The following is a 9,732-nucleotide window of genomic DNA, read 5'->3' as shown; positions in this document are numbered from 1 at the left end:
CAGCACAGGAGACTTATACCCGATTACTACAAGACCATATTTTGAAACATCAACACCCTCTACTTTTGCCGTGTTATCTCCTCAACTATGGCATAACCGACTAGGGCATCCAGGAGCTCTTGTTTTAAACTTTCTACGCCAGAATAATTTTATCATTTGCAATAAATTTCCAGAAAATTATTTTTGTGATTCTTGTTCACTTGGGAAACAAGTTAAATTACCTTTTTATGACTCATTATCTTTGACTTCCTTTCCTTTTGATATTGTGCACAGTGACCTATGGTTGTCACCTACCTTAAGTTCGGGTGGGCATTGTTATTATGTTTTATTTCTTGATGATTTTTCAAATTTTCTATGGACTTTTCCAATTGCTAACAAATCTCAGGTATATTCAATCTTTCTATCTTTTCGTACTTATATCAAAACGCAATTTGAAAAAGAAATAAAATGTTTTCAATGTGATAATGGAAGGGAATATGATAATAGGCTTTTTCATAAATTTTGTGAATCAAATGGTATGCGCTTTCGTTTTTCTTGTCCTCATACTTCCTCTCAAAATGGAAAAGCAAAAAGGAAGATTCGGACGATCAATAATATTACCCGAACCCTTCTTGCCCATGCCTCTCTACCTCCTTTATTTTGGCACCATGCACTACAAATGGCCACCTATTTACTCAACATACTTCCCAACAAAAAGCTTGCTTACCAAACACCCACAAAAATTCTTTATCAAAAGGATCCCTCTTATTCTCATCTTCGAATTTTTGGATGTTTATGTTATCCATTATTTCCCTCCACTTCGCGTAACAAGTTGCAAGCTAGATCATCACCTTGTGTTTTTTTGGGATATCCTGCCCATCATAGAGGTTATAAATGTTACGACTTATCAAGTCAAAAAATAATCATTTCAAGGCATGTCAATTTTGATGAAAATACCTTTCCTTTTTCCAAATTACATGCTACTAATGTCTCCAATTATGAGTTTTTGGATGCAGGCCTATATATTAATCAATACTTATCTCGCGGCCCAACTCATACTCTTGGAATCCAACAACAAAATATATCACCTCTTCATTCTCCCATACAATCTCAGCAAAGTCCGATGCATTTTCCCTCTCATGAGATGACCCCCCAAAAATACACTTCACCTACAAGTGCAACCCTATTAGGAAATAGATCATTACAGTCCAATCCCTCATCTCAGCCCACTGCCTCGCCTCAACCTACACCTTCATCATCCCCAAACTATCAGCCCACACCACCAGCTCCACCAACCACTCAACAATCTACCCAAACAAGTCCACAAATAAATCCAACTCCTTCTCCTCAAATGACCACAAGAGCACAACATGGAATATTTAAACCTAGAAAACTCTTTAATCTTCACACTACTACTACGAGTTCCATATCTCCCTTACCTACAAACCCAATACATGCTTTAAATGATCATAATTGGAAAATGGCCATGCAAGATGAATATGATGCTTTAATTAAAAATAAGACATGGGACTTAGTGCCCCGTCCATCTAGTGCTAACATTATTCGAAGTTTATGGATTTTCAGGCATAAAAAGAAATCTGATGGTTCATTTGAGCGGTACAAAGCCCGTCTTGTAGGAGATGGTGCAGGACAACAGACTGGCATAGACTGTGGTGAAACTTTCAGTCCAGTGGTAAAACCAGCAACCATTCGTACGGTACTTAGCATAGCACTATCTAAATCATTGTGTCTACATCAACTGGATGTAAAAAATGCCTTTTTACATGGGAACCTTGATGAAACCGTTTACATGTATCAACCCCCTGGCTTTCGCGATCCTCACCACCCAGATTATGTGTGCCTGCTGAAAAAATCTCTTTATGGGCTTAAACAAGCACCTCGCGCTTGGTACCAACGGTTTACTGATTATGTCACTACATTGGGGTTCTCTCATAGCATTTCGGACCACTCTTTATTCGTATACCGTCAAGGCACAGATATAACATATATCCTTCTCTATGTGGATGATATCATCCTCGCAGCTTCTTCAGATGCTCTTCGAAAATCCATCATGTCCAAACTTGGCTCTGAATTTTCTATGAAGGATTTGGGCCCTCTAAGCTATTTTTTAGGTATATCTGTCACCAGACACTCAGGTGGTCTCTTTCTTTCTCAAAAGAAATATGCAGAGGAGATAATTAAGCGAGCTGCCATGACATCTTGTAAACCATCTCCTACACCAGTAGACACGAAAACAAAGCTCAGCATCTCCTCAGGTAATCCCTATCATGACCCAACTGAATATCATAGTCTCGCTGGTGCCCTACAATATTTAACTTTTACGAGACCAGACATTTCTTATGCTGTTCAACAAGTTTGCTTATTTATGCACGACCCAAGAACACAACACATGTTGGCATTGAAAAGAATAGTTCGCTACATACAAGGTACTCTTGAATTTGGCCTTCACATTTACCCATCTTCAATTAGCAAGCTTGTATCATACACTGACACCGATTGGGGCGGATGTCCGGATACCAGAAGGTAAACTTCTGGGTATTGTGTATACCTTGGGGATAACTTGATATCATGGTCTGCAAAAAGGCAACATGCTTTATCCCGATCAAGTGCTGAAGCAGAATACCGTGGAGTGGCTAATGTTGTCTCTGAATCTTGTTGGATCTGAAACTTACTTTTGGAGCTTCATTGTCCGGTGACAAAATCGACGTTGGTCTATTGCGACAATATTAGTGCGATATATCTTTCCGGCAATCCGGTTCAACATCAACGCACGAAACATATTGAAATGGATATACATTTCGTTCGTGAAAAAGTTGCTCGAGGTCAAGTACGTGTGTTACATATCCCTTCACGCTATCAAATTGCGGATATATTCACTAAAGGTCTACCACTACAACTCTTTGATGACTTCCGAGATAGTCTCAACGTCCATAAACCTCCCGCTTCGACTACGGGGGTGTATTAGAATATGGAAATTATATAAATATGTAAACAATATTATTCCTAGAATATTGTAAACTTTCTGTATTATTCTTTGCCTTACTTTAGGCATATTACCGTTGTTCATATTGTATATATAAGCCTAAAGCCAAATCAATACGAAAACACAGAAAACATTATTTCTTTCAGCAAGGACTCCAGGTTTGCCTATTATAAAGTATGCCAAAATCTTAGCTAATTACAAATTCAGAATTAATACAGACACATTCATGTACTGAAACATAGCATCTCATAGCCTTAGAAATCCAAACCTCATTCAAGAGCTCAATGAATGTCTTTGGAGCCTTCTTGTTCTCAAGAGCCTTGGCTTGGCGTGTTTTCCTTTTAGTGCCTTTCGATTGCCTCTTCTGATACACTGCAAAAAAATTATATGATAAAAGATCAATTTAAGACTAAAAGGTAACCAGCTTGATTGGCGTGAGTGGCTGTGCACTCTCATCTCTTAAGAGAGGTCGAGAGTTTGAACCTCTCGTATGGAAAAACCAATTTGGTCAGCACTTTGCCCCTTAATCTTTGTGTATATATTTTTAACCTTCTATAAATATAATAAAAAACATCACTTTTGTTACATTTTATAGAAAAATGTAAATGTACAAGAATATTTACATTTTTCTAATTTTACATTTCGTTGTTTTTGATAGGTTAACTATTTCCATATCATTGTAATTTCACTATTTTTTTCTTGTGTATTTTTTTAAAATCATGCAATACATGATATTTTAGAAGTGTATTATATATACATAGTAGAAAAAAAAACTCTATATCTTGCCGTCATTATATAATTATTATATTCAAAGTAACTTTTAAGTATGGAGTCTAAGTACATTCTCTAAGATAACATTAAGTATTTTAGTATATGTGTAAAATACCAAATGTCTTGTGGTCAAGCAGCATAGTTGTGGCCCTCTTAAGTGAGAGGTCACAAGTTTGATCCCTAGTCAATAGTATTAAAAAAAAAAGTATATGTGTAAAATGGTATTTTTTCTAAATATTGAATTAGGTAGTTTATAATAGTTAAAATAGTATCATTCCCTAATATAGCATTAAGCAGCTAATTCATTAAAACGTAAAAAGGTAACTTTCAAAGTTTTAGTACATAGTTTTAACTATATAATGCACAACTTAATACACCCTTTTGTAAGTTGTGACCAATAATATAAGCATAACTTTAATTTGTTCAAAACCAATAGAAATTCCAATGGCAAACTAGAAGGCGATATGGACATGGGATGAAGAGAGGATGTTTCAGATTGCTTTATCAACCTTTGTAGAAGGAACACCTAATAGATGGAAAGAGATTGCAAAGTTAATTCCTGGAAAATCGGCCAAGGATGTGAAGGAACATTATCCTATTTTGAAGGCCAATATAGAAGCCATGGAAAGTAGCTTTACTCAATTGCAAACCAACACAAATAACGATGCTTCGTCTTCGCAGCGTAGAGAAGATAATGAAGAAGTGGGCTCAGTTTGGGATTTGGATGAATTGGTTTCATGCTCCAAAGTTTATCAAGTTTTAAATAAAAAATAATACCCCCTAATAATATAGTATTACACTACTTTCTAGCTAGTTTATTTACATTAGTCCTACGCATTATTATAACTTTAATTTTTAGTTTAGTTAGTTTAGTTCTAATTATAGGAAAGTTATAATATGAGAGTTTATTTGTAATTTTTCTTATATTAATTAATGCTTGTTGGTTGAACATGCATTGATTTTTATTATTGGAAATACAATATTTTTACATACAATATTATAGCAATTTCCAGTAATTATGCATAATTAATTTGAGTATAATTTATTGTTATATGATGTTATAGAAAATTGTTTTGATTTTTTTTGGTTGTTTATATATATATATAATTCTTTTTTCCTACGCCCAGCCCCCAGCCGACTCTCTCCTCCGTCGCAGCCTCGCCAGGTTCATCTTAAAGCTTAACCGTCGGCCCAGTTCCGTCCTCAACCGTCGCCGGCTCCTTCTTCACCCTCACGTTCGTTGACTCCATCTATAAATCTTAATTTGTTGAATTGTTTGCCCTAATTTGCTTAATTATTCTTTGCGAATTTTTCTTAATTACTTGATTTGGTTGTAATTGAATATCCAGTGTATGGTAATTTGGGTATGTCATATGCGATCAAATTTGTTGGAATTGTTGCTGTTTGGTGGCTTTCTTTGATCAAATTTGGGTAATTTGGGTAAAGCTTAAAGTACATATTTCTGGCAAGCTGTGGAAATTTTCTTTTGATGTGGTTCAATGTGTTTCCAGTTTAAATAATGTGGCTGTAAGCAGTGGTCAAATGTTTGCTCCACTTCTTAAAAAATGCAAGCAAACTAATGTTTGCTGTGATACCTTATTTTGTATAAGCTTGGATGTTTACTCTGTAAAGCTAAAGTGGATATTATGTGAACTCCTTTCTGTTATCCTCTAGCACTATTGCAGTTGAGCTCGACTTTGATAATTCTCTTTGGTTCTCTCTTTGATAATGCCTGATACTGCACGAATGCTTCAAAGTTTTTCTGCACTAGTGGTTTGTTTATAGCCTCCACTAACAGTAATGGCATTCTGTGTGGCAGTGAGAACTGAGAAGTGTGACATTTTTGTGGCAATTGTTATATGGTCTCAGTTTTTAATGCCACATTTGGTAGATTATTATTTCGGTTGTCTCACTTCCAATTCTTAAATACTTGATTAATGATTAAAGATTAGAGACTGTCTAGTGTTTTATTTCCAGAAATTATGGCATGTAAATATGTCAACACAGTTATTTGAATGTGTTAAACAGGTTCATATGTGTTTGAACTGGTTAATATTTTAAGAACTTGAAATTACAAGTGTAATTAATATGTCAAACTCTTTAATTGTCCAAGACACAATAAGGTTAAATCTGGACCGTTGTTTAAATATTGGGAAAACGGCGCTTTTGGCCCCTGAATTGTTTTACTTTTGTAAATTTGGTCCCTGTTAATTGATTTGAACAAACTTAATCCTTCAATTGTCAATAGTGTGTCACATTTAATCCCTAGATTTATATACTTACAAATTTTATTAATAATACTATTTTTCATGAGGTTATATTTGTCAATTAAGTTAAAGTTTCATTTTCTTCCCTTAATGCCGTCTTCGTCAAATCGTGAAAATGGTGGATAAGTATTTTGAACAGAGGTGGTTAAGTGATCAGTCTCATGAAATTTGAAACTGTAGAAGTTGATAGCATGAGATGTAGGAAATCATTTACTACATAATCTATGCAAATTGAAAGGGATAACAAAATGGAATATGGCAAAGAAAGGAGTACCTAACAGAATATATGCTAAATCTGTGAAATTCACCCCCCCCCNAATATAAATTACACATCTCATTATTGTTTGATATATGCGAAAAATAAAATACATCAAAATTTTATAAAAATATTCATAACAAAATATGAAACATAATTAATTTGATAAAATAATTCAAATAAAAAAGCGCATTATAAATTACACATCTCATTATTAATTTTTAAAAAGGTTTGAAAAAGCTGTTAAAAAAAAACACTTACAAATATAGTCATAAAAATTGTTGGATATACGCGAAAAATAAAACACATTAAAAATTTATAAAAATATGCATAACAAAATATGAAACATAATTAATTTGAAAACATATTATAAATTACATATCTCATTATTAATTTTTGAAACATAATTAATTTGAAAACATATTATAAATTACCCATCGCATTATTAATTTTTAAAAAAGTTATGTATACATATATAAAAATTTAGTTGAAAACCGAATAGGGATTAGGAGATTCGAACCCTGGACCTAAACAAATCCAGATACGCGCCTTACCAACTCAACTAAGTAACCATTCGGTTATATTTGTTTGATTTTATATACTTATATCTAAAATATGACCTATATATACATATATACATACAAAGGCTATATATGGGGTGGGGGTACTGCCCCCACTGTAGCTCCGCCAGTGTTTACATCTATCTACTATTATATTGGCGGGTAGTATATGTAAATATTTTTATATAATATATAATACAACATATTTATATAGATTTTGAATAAAAACTTTTTTAACACAATTTTTATAAGATGCGCGCCAATAGTCTAATGCTTAATATGCATTTTTTAATTAATATTTTAAAAATTATCAAAATATTATATCTCGGCGTATATAATGTAAGATTATCAAAATTTTTATAAAAGTAAATATTTCAAGAATACATAACTATGATATGCGGTAGAAATGTTGAATTAAATCGTGCAATAGCTTTAGAGAGAAGCATCCTCACTTGATAGTACTCAAGTATAATTTTTGCAACACAGAACCCTATTAATTGGCGTAATCCATCCTTCCTCTTGTTGCCACTACCACCAGGAATGAATTCTATGAATTTTTGATTTGATCTAATCAGGCAACATAAATTAATGAATATATAAATATCTATATATAACCTAGAAACACAAAACTTGATATACAACATCTCTAAAGCGTTCATGTTCCAGGCTTATTATGTTTTTAGATATATACACTGGCGGATCCAGCATGGGGCAGCTGCCCCCACTCACCCCACCCCCACCCCATATAGCCCTTGTATATATATATATATATATGTATGTATAGTACATATTTAGATATAAATATATAAAACAGATACAAATAAACAAATGATTAGTTAGTAGAGTTGGATGGCTTGCGTTTTAAGTAAAAATATGGTGTGGGTTCACACCTAGCAGGAAGCATTTGTATCTTTTTATAACTTTCTTTATATATCTTTGTAGCTTTTTTCATTCCCTATTGTTTGTACCTTCTTCAAATATATATATATATATATATATATATAAAGCTTTTTTTTTTTTAAAGAATATATAAAAAGCTTTAAAAAATTAATAATGAGATGTGTAATTTATAATATGTTTTCTATTTGAATTATTTTATCAACTTAATTATGTTTCATATATTGTTATTAATATTTGTATAAAGTTTTGATGTGTTTTATTTTTCGTCTATATCCAACAATATTTATGACTATATTCATTTGAAGTGTTTCATTTTTTAATACTACCGTTATATTATAATGCAATATATGTTCATTACTACTTTCTCAACTTATTGAAACTCAAAGAGTTAATATCGTTGAAGCTCAAATCCACAGCCTTCCATGGTGTTATCTCTTTTATATTTTCGCCCCCACTGGGACATTTTTCTGGATCCGGCTAGAGCTGTCAAAACGGGCCCAACCAGGCGGGTTGGGCCCGTTTAACCCGTGTTTTAGGCGGGTTGGGTAGGGCAAATATCAGCCCGGCCCATATTCAACCCGGCCCGTTTAACCCGGACGAAATCTAGGTTAAACGGTCTGAACCCGGGTAACCCGCGGGCTGGCCCGTTTAACCCGGATATTAAAAAAAAAAGGAAAAAAAAAAAAAAAAAACATGCAAGCAGCATGCTTCATCACCCCCCATGCTGGCCAATGGCCCTGCGTGATCCAGAAACAGCATGCTTAACTTTCCCATTTCCCATAATCACATTCCCTGATTCCTATATTCCCATATCACTATTTCCCATTTTCCCCATTCCCCCTAAAACTAAAATAATAATAAAATCCCTAAATGGCTAAATCCTTAATCTTCCATAACTCCCTGTCCCTATCTAAAAACCATTTCGCATTTCTCCTAAAAATCAAAATGAAAATCCCTAGATCTATACAACACCGCGAAGCAGTGACCAAGCGAAGAGAAGACGAAGCGGAATATCGGCTACCGGCGACCTGCGAGTTGCGACCGACGACATGCGCGATGCGCGGCCAGTTCTCACGGTCTCTCTGCCACTGCGAAGTGCGAACTCTAACGTCGATCTGCGCGCTGCAAGCTCCGGTCTCTCTCCGACTCTCCCTACTGCCAGTTCGTCCTTTACGGCTTCACACATTCTTCCTCTCATTCGCACTAAACATTTTTAGTTATTAAGCTTTGTGATTCTGTGAACTGTGATTGTGTGAACATAATGTTGAAGTGTTGAACTGTGATTCAGTGAAGATAATGGTGATGATCTATCACTGGATTACAAGGATTATAATGTTGTTAATGCCAAAGAATGATGATTGATTGAACTTTGAAGCCTTCTGATGTTGTTGTTGTAAATTGTAATGATGTTTAATGTTTAAGACAATTTAAGATTTTAATACTTGTTTTGGTTTGTTGAAAACTTTGCATATAAATACTAAGTTTATAACTTATATATTAGAAATTTAGAATAAATAAAAAAAAAGTAATAAATATTTTTTTAGTACGGGCTAGCCCGTTTAGCCCGCCAGCCCGCCATATGCGGGTTGGGTTGCAAATCTCAACCCGTTTAGAAAAACAGGCCTGGCCCGGACCGGTCCGTTTTAGGTCTAACCCGGGACGGGCCAGCCCGGATGGGCCGGGCTGGCCCGTTTTGACAGCACTAGACGCGTCGAGGAAATGCCGTAACATTTTTATCAAAAATCTGTAGGGCTCGACGCGTCGAGAGCCCTGTGACAGCACAAGCCGGGCTGGCCCGTTTTGACAGCACTAGACGCGTCGAGGAAATGCCGTAACATTTTTATCAAAAATCTGTAGGGCTCGACGCGTCGAGAGCCCTGTGACAGCACAAATTTCAGCTTCGTGAAAAATTGTCTATTTTGCCCATTTTGCTCCCACTATAAAAAGCTCATTATCCAAGACCTAGGAGAGAACAATTAGGTTTTAGATCAGATT

Source organism: Ipomoea triloba, chromosome 1 (assembly GCF_003576645.1).
Source record: "Ipomoea triloba cultivar NCNSP0323 chromosome 1, ASM357664v1".
Classification (NCBI taxonomy): Eukaryota; Viridiplantae; Streptophyta; class Magnoliopsida; order Solanales; family Convolvulaceae; genus Ipomoea; species Ipomoea triloba.
The sequence above is the reverse complement of the archived record's forward strand: the minus strand, read 5'-3'. Positions refer to the sequence as shown.